Source organism: Brachyhypopomus gauderio, chromosome 8, assembly GCF_052324685.1.
Source record: "Brachyhypopomus gauderio isolate BG-103 chromosome 8, BGAUD_0.2, whole genome shotgun sequence".
In the NCBI taxonomy this organism is placed as follows: Eukaryota; Metazoa; Chordata; class Actinopteri; order Gymnotiformes; family Hypopomidae; genus Brachyhypopomus; species Brachyhypopomus gauderio.
The window spans coordinates 25,377,601-25,387,600 of record NC_135218.1 but is presented as its reverse complement, the minus strand read 5'-3'; the positions used below and the strand labels follow the sequence as shown (position 1 = coordinate 25,387,600).

The window sequence follows — 10,000 nt, the reverse complement described above, 5'->3', positions numbered from 1 at the left end:
GAGAGCAGTTCTCCACCGAAGATCTCCTCACTCACTCTGACATCGCCACTCTCTGTTAATGGCTCTCAGAGATTGATTCAGCTGGGGATCATGGCGTCTGTTCTCTCGGGGCTCCACTTGTGCTGTCTGTTATGAGAAACAGCCTCACAACTCATTTGTCTGTATGCTGTATAGCAGTAACTATTCTTCTCCAAAGTGCCGTTCATCTGTTGAATGTGCATTAAGCCAGTTTACAGAATCAGGTTAGAACGTCTTCGGTTTATTTATTTGACATGCCGTTCTGATTTCTTTGTCTTGTATTTAGGCCCACAATTGCACAACAGTAATGATTTTCAGGACACACATATTTTGTTAGCTGTTTCAGTGCTGCAGGCCTGGATACGTATGCGTGTGAGTACGTACTCTTAACATATTGTATAAACTGAGCTTGAAGCATTATTAAAATGTGATATATGTCTAGTATGTGTCGCCTTGCCAGGCATCAACAGTGGACGCTGATTTCCAGATGTTTTGAGGTGTTTAGTTAACAGATGTTTAGCTAAACTTGCTCCAAGACCACAAGCCAGAATGATGCCCATTTGAGCACATGCATGATGTGGTAGTGTAATGTGCAGTGGTTACTGATGATGCAATGTCTTAATAAAAGGCTAGTTAGTTGAAGTGCACCCCACTACCTTCAGCCAGAATGTTAGCCTTGAAGCGAACAGAGAAATTTATGTTAAAACATTTTAGCGAGTGCATTATACTGATTTATAATTCAGGCCAGGTATGACATGCTGAACTGTTTTTTTTTACTTGCAGTTGTATAAGACCATTTTGAATCTGTAAGAACATCTTTGGATTCTGTGCCTTGTGAAAGCCATATAAGGTAATTTTCTGTTGAATCGTACATTAAAAGCATTCAATTCATAAACAACAAACTCAATAAATGAATACATAAATAAAGCACGGTGAATTTTGCAGAAAGGTATACATTTTTATTTATTTATTTTAAAACTCTGAGGAAGTGTGTTGGGGGAGCTCAGACTGAACCACACTACATTATTTCAGAGACCTGCACTACCTCACAGCCAGCTTCACGGCGAATTTATTTAACAGGTCTTCGCACAGGAAACCCACTGTGACAGTGTGTGTGGATGTGACAGCAGTTGTCAGTGTGGCGCTGTGGACATCCGGACTCTAGCTGTGTAATGGCTGACAGAGGAGGCACTAAAAAAATTCTCAACCTTTTGAATTTGGAATGTCACATAACAATGGAGCTTAGTGAGTTTTATCAACAACCGACCATGAAATTTTAGAATGGCGTCGATAATTCTGGACTCACACATACATAAAAAGGCCAATTATTGTTTTAATTGTTTTTAATCCATAAAAAAGCAATGCCATGATATATGAAACAATTCAATTTGTGTTATAATCAGAAGTGAAAAGGAGTTTTGTTTACAAAAGCAATCAAACGGTTCTAAAGGGCAAATCCAATTATAAAGAGATAGAATTTTATCTGCGCTGGACAGATTGCTATAGGCTAGGTACAGACAGGAGCTTGCATAAACTGGTTAAACAGGTTAAACTGGCGGACACGGACAGGACTCTTGAGATGCCATATTGCGGAGAACTTGGGAGGTGATGGTATCTAGATGCTGATGCTGATGAGAGCATACCTGCTTTGCAGATATAAACCTCCATTGCACAAGATTATTCACAGGGGGCAATTTCAGACAAAAGAGCAGGAACCATCAATCTAGAGGAAGATGCATGAAATATGTAGGAAAAATGGGAATGTTGCGGGTGGAGGTTCTGGTAGCAGCTGACTTGTTTGTGGTGATGTAGCACATACAGTAATTGGCCACCCACTCCTCTTCATTGTTTCAGAACCATTTGTCCAATGGGAACAGGGACGGTTGCTGACTGATGACACACAGAACAGGAAATGCTGAAATTGTTCTGGGTTAGAGACACGCACAAAGCAACCTCCCCATTCAGTGGCCCATTGTCACATATGGTCCCGCCTCCCTCCCGTCAGTCATGTCTTAGGTTTGATCACCATGTGTTTGTGTGGCTTTTATTTTGAAATTCCTGCTTGTGTCTGTCTTCACACCCCTCCATTGTGCTCCGCCCCCTCATCCTGACTTTCAGGTGTGTCTCGTTTGGATCCTTGTTTAGTGTATTTAAGTCCTGTATTTAGTCTCTTGTATTGCTGGTTGTTGCACGTGGCCCCTGTGATTTTGTTCCTGTGTCTACGTTATGTATTTTGTAGTTCCTTCAGTTGTTTGCAAGTTCGTGCCTTGTGCTCTGTGGTTATGTTCAGTCTCTGATTTCTAGTCTTGTTGTTCATTGGTGTTTGCCTTGTCTCTTTAGTTTGTAGTGTGCAGGTTTGATTTGTGTGCCTTTTTTTGTCTATGTAGTTTCATATATGTTGTGTCCATGTCCATGTTCATTAATTCTGTCTGTATTTGTAGTTAATATTTACTTGGGTGATGTCTTTAGTCTTGTTTAGTTTATCTGTGTCTTGTTAATAAATCGTCATAAACTCCAAGATCTCCTGCACATGCGTCAACCAGCCTCCTCCAGTTGTTACATCCAATGGTTTGTGACTAGTTTTCTGTCATGACTGCCATGCCTTCACACTCTAGATGTGATGCCAGATAGATTCTGAAGTCCATAATTATTGAAGAGAACTAACAATGATAGGTAACACCTTGTTTATTTGCAAGGCTATGCAATTGGTTGAAGCAATTGGTTTGTCTGCCAAATGTCTGTGGAATGCTGGTCTGATGAACTGAATTACAGAATTTCCTTCTCCAATAAGAGAACATATGATGCTGCCTTCAGATTTAAGGAAATTTGAATGCAGATGTCTCTCTGCAAGGGAAAGTCTTGCAGAGAAACATCTGCTAGAAGACATCTATGTATAGCAGAGTGCCCTCACGGAGCAGGAAATAACAGGATTGTACTTTGTAACCAGGGCAGATCTACTGAGAGACGGCAGAATAGGGAGTATTTCTTGATGTACAGCTCAGACAATGAATCTAAAAGGGGTTGGTGATAAACTTCATTCACACCTGTCCAAGAGACTGATTGTCAAGTGAGCTGATACACACCGGCGGACGCAGAAGATGGCAGCGAATTTGAAGAGATTAAACCGAGTCAGAACTAATGGAATTCCCTGCCAGTGTAGGGACAGCTTGACAGGCAGAGTAGGTGAAGTGGAACTTACCCTTAAAGTCACTGTTGTCTAACCGGGGGCGCTTCATGAGCACATGACCCTGCGGGACACGGCTAAGGGACGAACAAAAGTCCCGCATTTCTCCACCTATATGACTTTCTTCACCACCTACAGGCATGTGAACACCATGTTCAGGCATGTAAACACCATCTGCATGGACTCGGCCTGGTTGAGGGTTCTGGTTTAGGGTCGGGGGACTGAAATCTGTGGTTGGACTCTTCTCATGATGGAGGTTATCTGACCGAATAACCATGTTGATATATTCATCCAGCAGCGTCAAATTTTTTTAGACGCTTTTCTAGTGTCTTGCTGTGACTCTATACACAGACCCTTACCAAACAAACTGCTCAAAATGGCTACATTCCAGCCACAGGACGCAGCAGTAGTGTAGAAGGTGAGAATCTGAAGGGCGTTTACTAACCGTTCACCACCCTCTTGGCCATCTCACTCCTGTATAGTGACACCACTACAGTGCACAGTGAGGAGAGGTGATGGTGGTGATTTGAGAAGCAGCCGAGATCTGAGGAGTACCATGAGTAAAATGCAATGAGTAATGGAAAAGGAAACCAGTGCGCTTCTTGGGAGGTGCGTTTGAGCGTAATTGTGCCAAAGCAGACCGTGTCAAAAGGTTGATCACCATCCCACTCAGCTGGGTCTATAGAGGGTGAATCCTTCTGTCACAGCTGGAGTGAAAAGATATTTATTTACAAAACAGGCCATTAGATTTGAAGAAACAGATCCACGAAGAGGCTGAAGTTGATTGAGGGTGAACAGTCTACTGAAGGTTAGGCACAGATGGTTAGGGTTAAACTAATAGAGAGTGGCAAAATGTACAATCGGACCAGACAAACAGGGCTCAAAAGTGTAGTGTAGCATGTGAGAGACTTTGCACAAAACTTAACTTGTTAAGGTGTGCAAACCGATGAGCCCGGTAGGAAGAAACAGGTGAAATTGATTAAAGAGCATGACTGGGGTTGGGTCGTGAGTTTGTAGGCTGCCAAGGCCCTTGAGCTTCACAGGAAAAGTGATACCTCCGTTCCTTTCTACCTTTCTCTTCCTTTTAAACCCTAGTTTTTTAAACCCTAGTCTCATTCTCCTTTTTACTTTGTCAATTTTTCTCTCTTTATGTCTCATATGCTCACAGTCTCACTTTTCCTCAAGACTCTATTGCTGGACCTCTTTGTAAATCATAATGTGATTTACAGGGGACATAATTCTGTTAAAAGCCATTTAATGATACAGAGTATAGGGCGCTTTCATGAGAGAGCAAATTGAATGCGGAGGCTGAGTGCTTTGTAAATCTTTAAGTCCAGGTACAGGGACTCAATTAAGCACCATCTAATGCAATTTCATATCTGAGGAATTCTCTCAGATACATAATTAGAAGGCTGTTGAGAGAGAGAGAGAAAGAGAGAAAGGGAGAGATTGAGGGATTGAAAGAGAGAGTTAAGCCCAAGTCAGTAAATCAGGTTTCATTTCTCTGTCTTCCTTGGGTTTAGTGAGACTGTTATGGGCCCACGAAGGCAGAGCAGCAGATCTTGTCTTGAAATTGAGAAGGAGAAAAAGATTCAGTTTACCAAGGTGACAAGTTCTCGGAGGCATAGATAAATAAAACCGCGGTGGTTTTATTTCATTGCTGCGATGTCATCTTACTTTAGGCGGTATTCTGAAGAAGAAACGTTCTTCCTTTTTGTTGCCGCTTCTTTGTTGCGGTGATTGGACAATTAGTTCAGTTTACCTCATTGTTCTGTAAACAACGGCTGAGTTGCCTGAGCTTTTATTATTTGCATTTATAATGTAACGAAATTACAACTCAAGCCAGTAGTTATCTTTAAACCACCGAATTACATCCATTTAACGAAGGTTTCCAGAAGAGCAGTGAGCTCACCAATTCCTTTGCCTAGACATTTCTCTGGCAGCTTGCATGCTATTGTTCACAGCTCAGACCACAACACAAAGCTTCCATTAGCCATAGAGGATGAGCTACCATTTTAGTAGCTGGCTCTCGAACAGCCAGCCGTGACCATGTGATGAGTTTGTAGATGTAGACGTTCTTCTCGCCGCTGTGAGTCATCAGCGCTTGGGAGGTTACTTCACCACCATCTGCTAGGTGGAGTTGCAAAGGGGCGAAGGTCTGAAGAGAGGATCCATTATCCATCTGAAGAGGTTTCAGGAGGACCTGGATTCAGAGGGAAAGAGAATGAAAGAGCAGGCGCTTTGTAATGGAAGATATCATTTACTTACATGTGAAGTACCGTCGTCATAATCCTCTTGTAACACTACAGCCTTTTAGCTACTTTCAGTCTTACTTTACATTCGCTCGACACCTCTGATCTTACAGAAAGCTGCATCGTCTGCAAACCCCCCCCATCCCCCCCCCCCCCCCCCCCCCCCCCCCCATGGAAATGGACTTAGGATGGTCTGAGTTTCAGGGGGAAAAAAGTGAAAGAGAGTGTAGTGTGTTCTCTAGAACAATGAGGGGACAGTGTTCAACCATGCAAACTCCAACTCCCAAGGTTCTTTGCTGCTCAGAGGAAGCGTGAGCTGGTGTAGTGATGCTACCTGGGTGCAGACCACTGTGGCACCACTGTTAGGGCCGACTGTCCAGGCTTTCTGGACTCCGCAGTACACAAGCATGTTCATTCCACAGCATTTTATTTAACCTCTTCAAGCATCTTGCACCTGTGTGATCAGAAGTTTTATTTACATAATACAAAATTGTGTCATTACTGGTAGAACTGCACAAAACTACAATAAATGAATTTTTAGAATGCACCTGAGAATAAAATGGATCATAAGGTATTTGATCATTAGCTGTTGATAACAGGTTTATTGCTTTCTTGGTTAATGGTAAACATTAGGCTATATTTTGTAAGTATTGCAGGAGAATAATTAATTCCATTGTAGATTTTTTCTTAAAACCTTAACCTCATCTTTGCCATAGTCTTTATTTCTCATTACAGTTCATGTCAGGTAGGGGTTTTTAGAGCAGTCTGCAGTCTCACCTCTATTAGCTCCTTCAAGCCAATGGATGACAAGGCAGTGAGTAAACAGAGAAAACAGAGGGCAGAGCAGTGCGCCGTGGTGATTAATGAAACCCTACGCAAGGTCGAGCACTTGTGCTGGTCCCTCTCGAATCCCCTCCCAAAGCCTCTCCTCTGGTTCTGTAGCCGACGCCGTCCAGCCGCGTTGAGCTTCTCCGCTGTGTCTCTGACACATACACGCCTGCCATTTTCCTTCATTGCCCCTTAAACATGAATTATTGATGTGTTTTGCAAATAAACAGTAAGCTTCAAAAAGCCATATGTGAGTGGCGCGGAGGAAAAAATTGCCTCATAACTCATGTTCCTGAGTGAAACTGGGAGGCAGGCCTCTATAAACAAGGCCAGCCTGTAAATTCCCCGGTGAATCCCACCAGCTCCAGACGCACATCCTACGGGCTGGGAGACCGACACCGCCCCTGTCAGGGCAACGATGCATCCACACCGGAGGACATTCATCACAGGGAGCGAAATGGCGGGATTGAAACCACTCCCATGAGATGGCATTCGAGATGGCCACTGGGATTACGGAGGCTCTGAGTCTTAGCTCAGTGTGGAAGGCGAGGTGTTTCTCCTCCTTTTTCAGGAATGGAGAGAGGGACGTGAGGGCCACTGCCCCGGACTAAACAATGTGAAGTATATATTTTTAAATAGACTTTTGGAGTATGCTGTTTATCAGCCTTGGCACTGCGGTAAACTCAGTATAACATTTCCCTCATTTCACATAGATCAGTGTATTGTGTAAGAGCTGAACCCACCCTCCTCCCTGCCGTTCACCTCCTTCTCCACAGCCACAGTGCAGCTAGGGTGGGATCAAACGCACTCCAGAAACAACCCCCGCACGACGAATTGTATTTACTTGGGTGTTTTTTCCTACTAAGAGTTTGAAACTGCACTCAGTCTTCAGCGCGTGAGCGTTTGCTGATTTGTGGTGGCCGTAGGGCCCAGTGTGGGCGTGAGCTCGTACTCTTCTAGTGTTACGTCTCACGCTCGGATAGCCAGTGCAGGTGACCTGCTGGCGTTCTGCGTGTTCCGGCCGCACTGCGACGCCAGACGCCACCCGCACCAACTCTTTACACTTCCTACACTCGTACCTACGTAATTACCCATAACGATTAGGTCCAGAGTGAATCACAACCACTGTCTATATCAGGGATGCCAGACAGCAGTCAGCGGTGAACCCGACTTCCTGGAACCCTACTTGGATGGGGAACCGTACAAGAACCTCAGACCGTGTCTTGCATGATCAGGTCTGTTTGTCTGAGTGTTTGCTTTCAGTCCTCTTCCCGCCCCCAACCCACCCCCCCCCCCCCCCCCCCCCCCCGCATCAAAAGGAAAAGTGGTTTGATCCTCCTGCATGCTGATCTATCACAAAATCTAGTCGCTGACTAGAAAGTATTTAGAAAGTCAGACCTGATTAAAAATGAAACTGAATTCAGGATTTCAGAAATGAGAGGAGGAGAGAGTGAGAGAGAGAGGGAGGGAGGGAGGGAGAGAGAGAGAGAGAGAGAGAGAGAGAGAGAGAGAACAAAGAGGACAGGCAACTTCTACATCATTTCTTTCTGAAGTTAGCTAGGTGAGCTGGAGTGGCGTCAAACTGAATGTGTTGTAGTAATGTAATGTAGCGATTAGCTAAACTTCATTTATAGACTTTAAAGGAAGAAACAGGAATTTCATTCAGTGCTGCAGTACTAATAATACAGTTGTAACAGTCAATGGTTGTTATCATATTCAAATGAAGTTAGTTTACAAGTTAGTTGATCTAACTTGTAAAATGCACACTGTTAGTTCCAGACAGTGAAGATGGCTACACACACACACACACACACACACACCAGGGGCGCAGATGGCACTGGGGACGGGGGGGACATGTCTCCTCCAGATTTATATTGACCCCATCCGAAATCTAGCATCTACAAGCATAAACGTATATATTGTACAGCTTGGTCCCCCTCACTTCAGAATTTACATCTGCGCCGATGGACACACACACACACACACACACACACACACACACACACACACACACACACACACACACACACAGCATTTATTGCACCTCAGGTAAAGATGAATGTGTTTTCACCATGTGCTGAGGAGAACATCTCTCAGCAGTGTGACTGGCATGTCTTGGGTTCTGTTTGGGGCTAATGGCCTTCTTGTCTTTTAATGGAAAAAAACGAAACTGAAGTAATTGGTACTGGTGTCGGTGGAAGAGCTGCTACATGAGCACTAAACCCAAAATGTCAGGTTGCTCTTCAGTTACTTCAGGCATTGGCTCTCTGCTTTCTTTTTAAATGACACAAGCCCCTCTCCTTGTGTTAGTAAAGGGAATTTAGGGTAATTTCTACCACCTACGCGTGTGACGGGTGCATTTACGTGTTTTTGAGCACACAGGCCGAATGACTGCTCCAGTAAAGAGGATAAAGGAAAAGGGGGTGTGTGGGTGTGACTGTGTTTCTCTTGCTGTTCAATAATGCAAGTGCTCCTTCATCACCCTCTCACAAAATCAGAAGAAAAAGAAAAGAAAGAACATGAGAGAGATAAAAAAGGGAGTAAAACCAGGAGTGAGAGGTGAAGTAGAAAACAAAACCCTAGTGGGTTTGGTTTGAATTGGAAATTCCTGTTGAGGACTTTGCTCTCTGTGGGTCTTTTTTTTCCCCTTTTGTTCGCTTGCGTGTGTGTGTGTGTGTGTGTGTGTGTGTGATGTTTTAGTCTCTGACTGGACGGCTTCATCCTCTCCTCCTTTCTTTCTCTCCCTCTGATCACCTGAGTCCCGGTTCCTGTGGGGTCTACGGGTGTCTGCTGCACCTCTGCTCACCACTACCATGACCATTATTGAGCTGGACACACACATCTACCTGTGCTCAGTGGATTTCCCATGTGCAGGATGGAGGATGGAGGTCAACCCCCAACACCCCCAAACATTCTACCCCCAACACCCCCCAAACCCTCCACTCCCAACACCCCCAAACACTCCACCTCCAACACAGCCCCCAAATACTCCACCCCCAACACCCCCAAATACTCCACCCCCCCAAACCCTCCACCTCCAACATCCCCCAAACACTCCACCCCAATACCCCCAAACACCCCACCTCCAACACCCCCAAACCCTCCACACACAACACCCCCCCAAACCCTCCACCCCCAACACCCCCAAACCCTCCACACACAACACCCCCCAAACCCTCCACCCCCAACACCCCCAAACCCTCCACACACAACACCCCCCAAACCCTCCACCCCCAACACCCCCAAACCCTCCACACACAACACCCCCCCAAACCCTCCACCCCCAACACCCCCAAACCCTCCACACACAACAGCCCCCCAAACCCTCCACCCCAGCACCCCCCAAACCCTCCACCCCCAACACCCCCAAACCCTCCACCCCCAACACCCCCAAACCCTCCACCCCCAACACCCCCAAACCCTCCACACACAACACCCCCCCAAACCCTCCACTCCCAACACCCCCAAACACTTTTTGTTGGAAGTTTTATCAGTCTGATGTTGGTTAGCCAGCTAGCTAACATTAATTCCATCCATATAATGTGAACTAAGTGTTACCAGTTAAATCAAGTGAAACTTACTAGCTGTTATCGTGGTAGCTCACTAGGAATTTGGACACACGTGATGTTTTGGGATGAATGGCTTTGAACTTAGCAGTCTGCTACTAAAGTACTGTAGTCTGTTAGTAAAGTACTGCAGTCTGCTACTAAAGTACTGT

General features: G+C 45.0%; 1 protein-coding gene across 1 annotated transcript in view; it reads left to right on the top strand.

Annotated features, from left to right (window-relative positions):
- Positions 1-10,000, top strand: part of LOC143522123 (alpha-1,6-mannosylglycoprotein 6-beta-N-acetylglucosaminyltransferase B-like) — a 105,581-nt gene that overhangs the window by 73,708 nt on the left and 21,873 nt on the right. The window lies entirely within an intron of this gene.